An 8271-nucleotide genomic window follows, 5' to 3' on the forward strand; every position below is an offset into this window, starting at 1 on the left:
TTTTGGGTCCAGTTGTGGGGCCTGAACTCGGCCTGGATGCTGTCCCTCAGCTCTTCAGCTCAAGGTTAGTGCTCTACCACTTGAGCCACAGCGCCACTTCCAGTTTTTTTTAAAATTTTTTTCTGCTTATGTGGTGCTGAAGAATCGAATCCAGGGCCTCATGCATGCAAGGCAAGCGCTCTACCACTGAGCCACCTTCTCAGCCCCCTATTTTCTTCTTTTTTGAATCACGTAAGGTATATTGACAGGAGCAGACAGAACAAGGTAGATATGATTTCTTTTGATGGAGTCTACAATTTTAGACATGCTGATAATTATAACTTTGAATTTTGATATGCTAGCTTGAAATGTAAGAAAGCAATTAAATTATGGGCCCTCAATGGATGTATCCTCTCAGAAGATAACATGAGTAACAGTTCCAATTGACTCAAAGCAATAACACTTTAAATAGAATGAACATTTTTCATAATATTTAAAAGGAAGGATTATCTAATGGGAATTGCGAGTATATCAGAAGGTAATTTCTACAGTGACATTCTTTGTCATATTTTGAATCTTAATTGTCAAAATAGGGATTCATAAGGTAATAATGGAATAACAGCGAAGGTGTTTATTTTCCCCAATATATTGCTTTTTCCTGAAGCAATTTTCTTTTTCAGAGGAACCTGGATCCTGAAAGGTCATTACAGTGCCCCTATGATAAAATTCACAAGGTCAGGTCATTTAGGTTCTCATACCATCTGGTGAAATGCAGAAAGGTAATATTTCATTTGAAAAATATTAGTGCATCATAACTAAAGGAATTTTTCTCAAACTGATTTAAGAAACCAATCAAGGCCTGGGAAGGTGGCTCAGTGGTAAAGTGCTTGCTTTGCATGCATGAGGCCCTGGGTTCGATTCCTCAGCACCACATAAACAGAAAAAGCCAGAAGTGGCGCTGTGGCTCAAGTGGTAGAGCGCTTGCCTTGAGCTGAAGAGCTGAAGGACAGTGCCTAGACCCAGAGTTCAGGTCCATGACCGGCAAAAAAAAAAAGAAAAAAGAAAAAAAAGAAACCTATCAAGCCACAGGAAAACGAACCACCACAAGCAAACCAGAGACTCCACCAAGAGACTGATTACAGACACAGGGGAGACACAAGATCCACCCCCCCCATCAAAGAATCCTTTTCTCTTTTTCCAATTCATTTCTATTTTTTTCATAATTTTATTTTATAATTTTAAAATTCTCTTATCACTCTTTTCCCTTTTGGTCCTTTTTCTTTTTTCTTTTTTTTGCTTTACTTCATTGCTGTTCTGTTCATCCCCACATACATACCCATCTTTATTAGACATTATCCTTCCTTGTGTGCATAACTATTTCAGATATCGATTACTCAATTCACGAACTCTGTCTTAACTCCATTAATTGTGGTTTTATGTATTTATACTTATATAATTTTTAAGTGTTTCATTAAAAATTTAATTTATTTTTCCTTTTTCTTTAGCTCTCTTCTCCTTTCCTTCTCTCTTTTTTCTCTCTGAATTTAAGTCTTAGTTATCTTCCCTTTCTCCCTTTCCCTCCCCACATTCCTCTAATCTTATTTTCTCCTCACAATTCTCTTTAGGCCTATAAATTTCTGGTCTGCTGACTCCTTTTTTGATTTTTAGTTCATTGATCCTAGTTGTTTTTTGTTGAACTAGATTGTATCTGTGCACATTTTGACTGCATCAAAAAATCTGTGCAACTACAGGGCTCTGGTTGATGCCTGCATTAAAATAGTGCTTTAGCATGGAATTGCTTTTGCTTTCATATCCAAATGCACAGAATAAGCCATAGAAACACAAGAAAAGTGGTTTGTTTTGGGGGAATTTAATTTCTTGAGCTGTTGGTATATTTTACATATGAGACCCTTGTGTGTTGTATGGGTGGTAAAGATCTTCTCCCAGTCTGTTTAGATATATTTTGCCAGCTATGTCCTTTGCTGTGCAGAAGCCCTGCATTTTAATGCAATCCCATTTATCCAGCCTTTCTTTGATTTGTTATGTTTCTGGATCTTTATTTTATTTTATTTGGTCGGCCGTGGGGCTTGGACTCTGGGCCTGGGCGCTGTCCCTCAGCTCTTCAGCTCAAGGTGAGCGCTCTACCACTTGAGCTACAGCTCCACTTCCGGATTTTTTCTTTTTGCTTATGTGGTGCTGAGGAATTAAACCCAGGGCCTCAGGCATGCAAGGCAAGCAGTCTACCACTGAGCCACCTTCCCAGCCCTTTCTGGATCTTTATTAAGAAAGTTTTGACCTATGTCAAGGAGCCCTAGTGTTTCTCTTATTTCTTCTTGTAATATTTTCAAGGTATCTACTTCTTCGAGGTCTTTGATCCATTTGGAGTTGATTCTGGTGCAGGGTGATATATAAGGATCTAACTTTAGTTTTCTACATGCGTTTAGCCAATTCTGCCAGCACCACTTACTGAAGAGCCTATCTTTCTTCCATCCTATATTTTTCTCCCTTGCCAAAGATTAGTTGGCTGTAGGTATGTTGGTTCATTTCTGAGTCTTCACATCTATTCCACTGATTCTCAAGCCTGTTCTTGTGCCAGTACCAAGTTGTTTTGAGTATTATGGCTTTGTAGTAGAGTTTGAGGTTTGGTATTGATATCCTTTCAGCGCTGTTCTTCCTTTGTGCTATTTGGAGTTTTTTGTTGTTCCATATGGATTTTTTAATTGCTTCTTCTATTTCATTGTTCTAAAAAACTCAATGGTTAAATGTTTCTTTAAAAAAAACTTCTAATATACTTTGATTTCCATCAATGAATCCAATTTTACTCAAGAGGAAAATTTCCTAAACAATTTTTATGTCTTTACAAACACAGTCATTGGTTTCAGCAGTATGGTTCTCTTAAGGTTTTCATTATTCTGCAGCATTCATACTTAGGTTTCTTAGTCAGGAAGGATTAATGCAAGTATATTACTTGAACTACCAAGATAAATCTTCCCCAGGTAAATCATAGGTAAAGACTTCAATGCTATTGGAAGAGCCCACTGTTATCTCCAAGTCAGTATGAGGAAATCATATTTATCTACAAATGACAACATTATATGCTTTCTACTGGCTTCAGAAAATTTCATTTTGTAAGGTACCACTATTGTTTGTATGGTGTATTTCAGTGAATAACCTCGGAAGGGTTGGGGACCAGAGCGTAGAACTCCAGAACACAATGGTGAAAAAGTAGACCTCAGTGGACAATTACAGAAGTAACTAAACTTGTTGGTTATTATGGGATGAATGTATAGGAATGAATGAGCTAACTGAACATACTCTAAGGAATTGTACTCGTATGGCTTATGTAATTGCAACCCCATTTTATATCACCTTGGTAATCACAAACAAGTAAATTAACCAAAAATCAAATTGTATGTAAAAGGAACTGGAAGAAAAGAACTCAAATTATAATGTATAATATTTGAACTCAATAAATTAAATAAATCATTTGCCAGTTGTTACATTGTCACAAACAACCATTAAATGATAATGCATCATGACAACTGTTGACTGAATTTTGAAAAGCTTTTTAAAGTTATATTGTATTAAACAATCCAACATACCCTTATACAGATATCACACATCTATTGAAAATATCTACTCTTATGAGGGAGGATTTGTTATTTTCTTACATATTCCTTGATTCCTAATAGTATTATACTATCAGTAGGAAGAAACTTATAGTTTACTAATTCTTAGAGAAGACATTTACCACTAAGAAAAAGGAATCCTTGAGAATCTTGAGATTCAAAGTTTGAGATTGGGACTGAGGTTCAATTGGTAGTAAATTTCAGAAGTAAAGTGTCTAGTGGTCTTGAAGCAGAGCCAAGACACATTATTCATTACACATATCTTACCCATATAAAAGTGACAGGCATAGTAGTAAATTTCAAGCCAGACAGAATGTAAATCACTATTTTTCTGAAGTCTGGGGAAGTAAGCAGTTTTATTCTTTGATCCATTGAACAATAGTGCCTACTTTGAGAAAATTCTAGGATGTGGGTCTTCAGGGGTACAAAGAGAAACGCTATTAATTGAGAAATCTCCCAGTTATATCAAAGAGCCATGTACATATCATGCATATGTAAGAGTTGGAAGAAGGAAAAGAGGGGAAGTGACCGTTACCTGTCTTTCAAAGTTAACTGGACTCAATAAACAAGTTCCGGGTCACTTCTTCACCAAGAAGTATGATGACTGAGTAGTAGGCTTTTTTTCAGCAACCGCTACTTCTATGTAGTGTCTCCTCTGGGCGGGGACATAGGTAATAATGCTCACTTTTGGCACACCGACTCAGGAAATTCAGTTCCACTTTCGCATATGACAATGGAAATGCTCAGTTCTGTCCTGAAACTAGAAGACAAGGCCCTGCTTCTTGTTACTATCCATTATTGGACTACAGTTCAATAGGAGTATGTGAGCATTCAATAGAGGAATACTGTGAATGGTTTGCACATACTTTTCAACTACATTGTACACCTAAATTATTTATAATTGCATATGCATTATACATCACTAATTTTGCTGAGGTGTATATATTGGCAAAGAATCAATCTTTAGACATTATTATTGTCTTTGCTTCAATTTTCACAGCAATAGCTGGGAAAAACTTTAAAATGTTATATTTAAGATGAAACATGGTGAATCATTTGGGCATTAGGAAAATTCACTTGGTCAAGAAAGGTAACTACAGAACAATGATACTAATACAACACAAAAATAAATCTTGCTCGTGAAAATTTATTCTCGATAAGTTTTGTACCCATTCTAGTTAAACATTTCAAGGAAAATCTGTATCTTCTATGCTGACATGAAGTTCACAACATTCTTGTCAGGATAGAGTTTATCTCAGAATGGGAGGGTTTACTTATATTCATAGGAAGATATATCAAATATCCTTATTTTATAAGGATATAGCTATTCAAAATTAGAAATTGTTAGCACTTACTCACCTTCTGCCAAAAATGTTCTTTTGCCTTACCTGTACATATTCTTGACCTTTGAATATACCTTCCTAATTCATATTTTGGATTTACATTTATGTAAAGTAACAGCAAAACAGAGGAGGATTTCCCAGGGCAACTACTCAGAAATTATGAATTAGGCAACATCTCTGAACAAAACAAATAACAGATGCATAGGTACTGAAAAAAGGAATGAAGGAAAGGGAATGGCTGATATCTCATGAAGCAGGATCCCTTCTTGAAGCAGAAAGAAAGGTTTCCCATAAGTATGCTTCTCAAAAGCAATGATTAGGTTTTATAAGTGTCTCTTGTGGATGTGCCAATCATTACTGTGATATGGCAAGTAAATCTCATGCAAGGTTCATGATGTGAGGACTTTCAACCCAACTTGGTCTTCTGTCAGCTGAAATGCATAATTCTGGAATCAAACTGGACGTCAATGTCTGACTTCCTGTTACTAGGATTAATTGTACTAGAATTCATTTCAAATGTGCTAAAATTCAGTGCATTTGTTCTCTTATGGAATTCTCCCTGTTTTCACTGGCCTGCAACCTGATCCTATTTATAATTCTCATTCATTCTGCTTACCCTGGGGTATTTTTTCTTCCACTAAGCTACTATGTATGAATTACTTTTGTGAACAGCATTTTCCAGTGCAAGAAATGGAGATAAATTCCAACATTACATTTGCAAAACACATTGTACCAATGGTGCAGCCTTCAACTGATTTTCTTTATGAAAGTTGCTCCTCGACAGTGACATTTATTTGTGTCATATATTTATCTTTTCTCAATGATCATCTTAGCTTAGATACACTTCAATATGTGTGGAAAAGAAAACAAAAAAAAGCTTTCATAAAAATTTACAGGAAAAATGATAAAATTCTTGGCTCATTTCCCTAAATATGGATAAACAACTTAGGCTTGTCAACTATAAAATCTGTTGACCATATATTGAAATGCTTTTGTAAAGTTTAACTAAATATATTTAGAATTTCATAATCATCCATCAAAATTTGAATTTCCTATTGTATATGTGCCTTCACAGGAAGTATGAGTTGCAACTTTACTGCAATCTCTTCTTAATAGGGTTAAAAATTACAAGCAATTATTTGTTAGGGTTTCTTATAGAGTACTTAAATCATATAAGCAAAGTAATCTCCCTATATAGTGAGACCAAGAAGAAAATATTGTAGTTGTTTGCTCAAGAGGTACATATGTTTCTTCTTTAAATGTCTAGTAGACTAGAAGCAGACTCTCTATGCAATGTAAGTAAGATTGTTGAACCCTACAATATAAAGACATGAATGTTAGGTATTAATTTAGTATTGAAATTCAAGTATTACAGTTCAAGGGAGTACTTACATTTGGTTATTCTCAGCCTAGAACAATAGCCCTTACTTTGAAGCAATCATGGCAAAAACAAGGTCATAATGTTGGTATTGGAAAGTAATAGCTCTTTTCTGGAAGGTAATCATGACTTACTCAAGAGTAAATTCTGATAAAACACACAGGTACATGGTGGAAGATGAATACCTGAGGATGGGGATCATAATATCTGCTAAAGACAAGACTCTTCAAAGCAGATCAGGATCCTTTCAACTGACTTATGATATATTCCACAGGATTACTTACATTGTAGAGCCAAACATTCAAAATGATCCAATGACGTTGATTTGGTCTTGAATTGATCAATTAAACCAGACCATGGATTTGTCAAAACCTATATTAATCTATGGAACCTTATGGAGTAAGTTTCACTGTTCTGTTTTAGTGTGTATTCTCAAAAAATAATACAGGGTTTCAACATGAAATATTCATGAAATCAAATTTCTGACAATTGTGTTTACAATTGGCTCTCCATGGGTGGTGAAAGGAAAACATTAAATGCACAAACCTCAACATTCTTTCTTTTTTGTGGGGGGTGGTCCAGTCGTGGGGCTTGAACTCTGGGCCTGGGCCCTGTCCCTCAGTTCTTCAGCTCAAGGCTAGCGCTCTACCACTTGAGTCACAGTGCCACTTCTGGCTTTTTTCTTTTTGCTTATGTGGTGTTGAGGAATCGAGCTCAGGGCCTCATGCATGCAAGGCAAGTGCTCTACCACTGAGCCACCTTCCCAGCTCCAACATTCTTTCTATACTATTGGAAGTTTAAACTTATGGAAATTGCTGATAGCCCTCTTCGTACATACATGAAATCAATGAAAAATATTTGAAAACAATGAAACTTACATATACTCACATTGATTTTGAATTCACGCCTGCCATTGCATTCTTTGAATCAAGATCTCACTTAACAAAAAGTAAACTAAGCAATCTTTCTGGTGTCAATGAAATGGGGTTTCCATTAATATAAATTTTGGCAAAATTGTCTCTCCCTGGTACAAATCAGGGTAAACTAACAGGAGACAAAATGAAATCAACACCTATAAAAATATGTAGAAAAGAAAGCACCTGACATTTTGGATGGAGTTAATTCTCTAATGTGATTATGCAGTTAAGAATTTTTGTGAGGTAAATGTTCATGTGAATCCCACACAGTATTTGTTTCTTAAAACAATTTTGAACTCTACTCATAGTCCTTGCTCTAGTAACTTCAACATCCTATTTTTTTCTGGTCGTGGGGCTTGAACTCTGGGCTTGGGCTCTGTCCTTGCTCTCTTCAGCTCAAGGTGAGTGCTCTACTACTTGAGCCACAGAGCCATTTCCAGTTTTCTAGTGGTTTATTGGAGATAAGAGTCTCACGGACTTTCCTGCCCGGGCTGGCTTTGAACCTTGATCTTCAGATCTCAGCCTCCTGAGTAGCTAGGATTACAAGTGTAAGCCACCGGCACCCGGCTCAATATTCTCTTTTCATTGCTGAGTTTTCCCTCATTTATAAGTATCTTTAAGAAGTATCAACTTAAAAAAATCATCACATACAAACTGATGACTTCAGATTTCAACAGATATCCTTAACATTTGTAATAATGTGTACAGTATCATTCATTTTATTTTATTTTTTTTATTGTAAAGATACTATACAGAGGGTTACAGTTACATGAGTGAGGTAATGAGTACACTTCTTCTTGAACATTGTTACCCCCTCCATTGTTTTCCCCCTACCATCCCCTCCCTCTCTCCCTTCCCCGAGGTCCTTTTTTTTATTGTGATAAAGTAATTACATAATTTCCGGAATTTCACAGTATTGTGGAATAATGATGCTCATTTAAAGTCACAAGTTCATTCTAACTTTCCTGGAGCAAATTGTCTATCACAGTCGGTAACATATAACGGTGTTCACATGTTATACACCA

Source organism: Dipodomys ordii, unplaced genomic scaffold (assembly GCF_000151885.1).
Source record: "Dipodomys ordii isolate 6190 unplaced genomic scaffold, Dord_2.0 Scaffold137, whole genome shotgun sequence".
NCBI lineage: Eukaryota > Metazoa > Chordata > Mammalia > Rodentia > Heteromyidae > Dipodomys > Dipodomys ordii.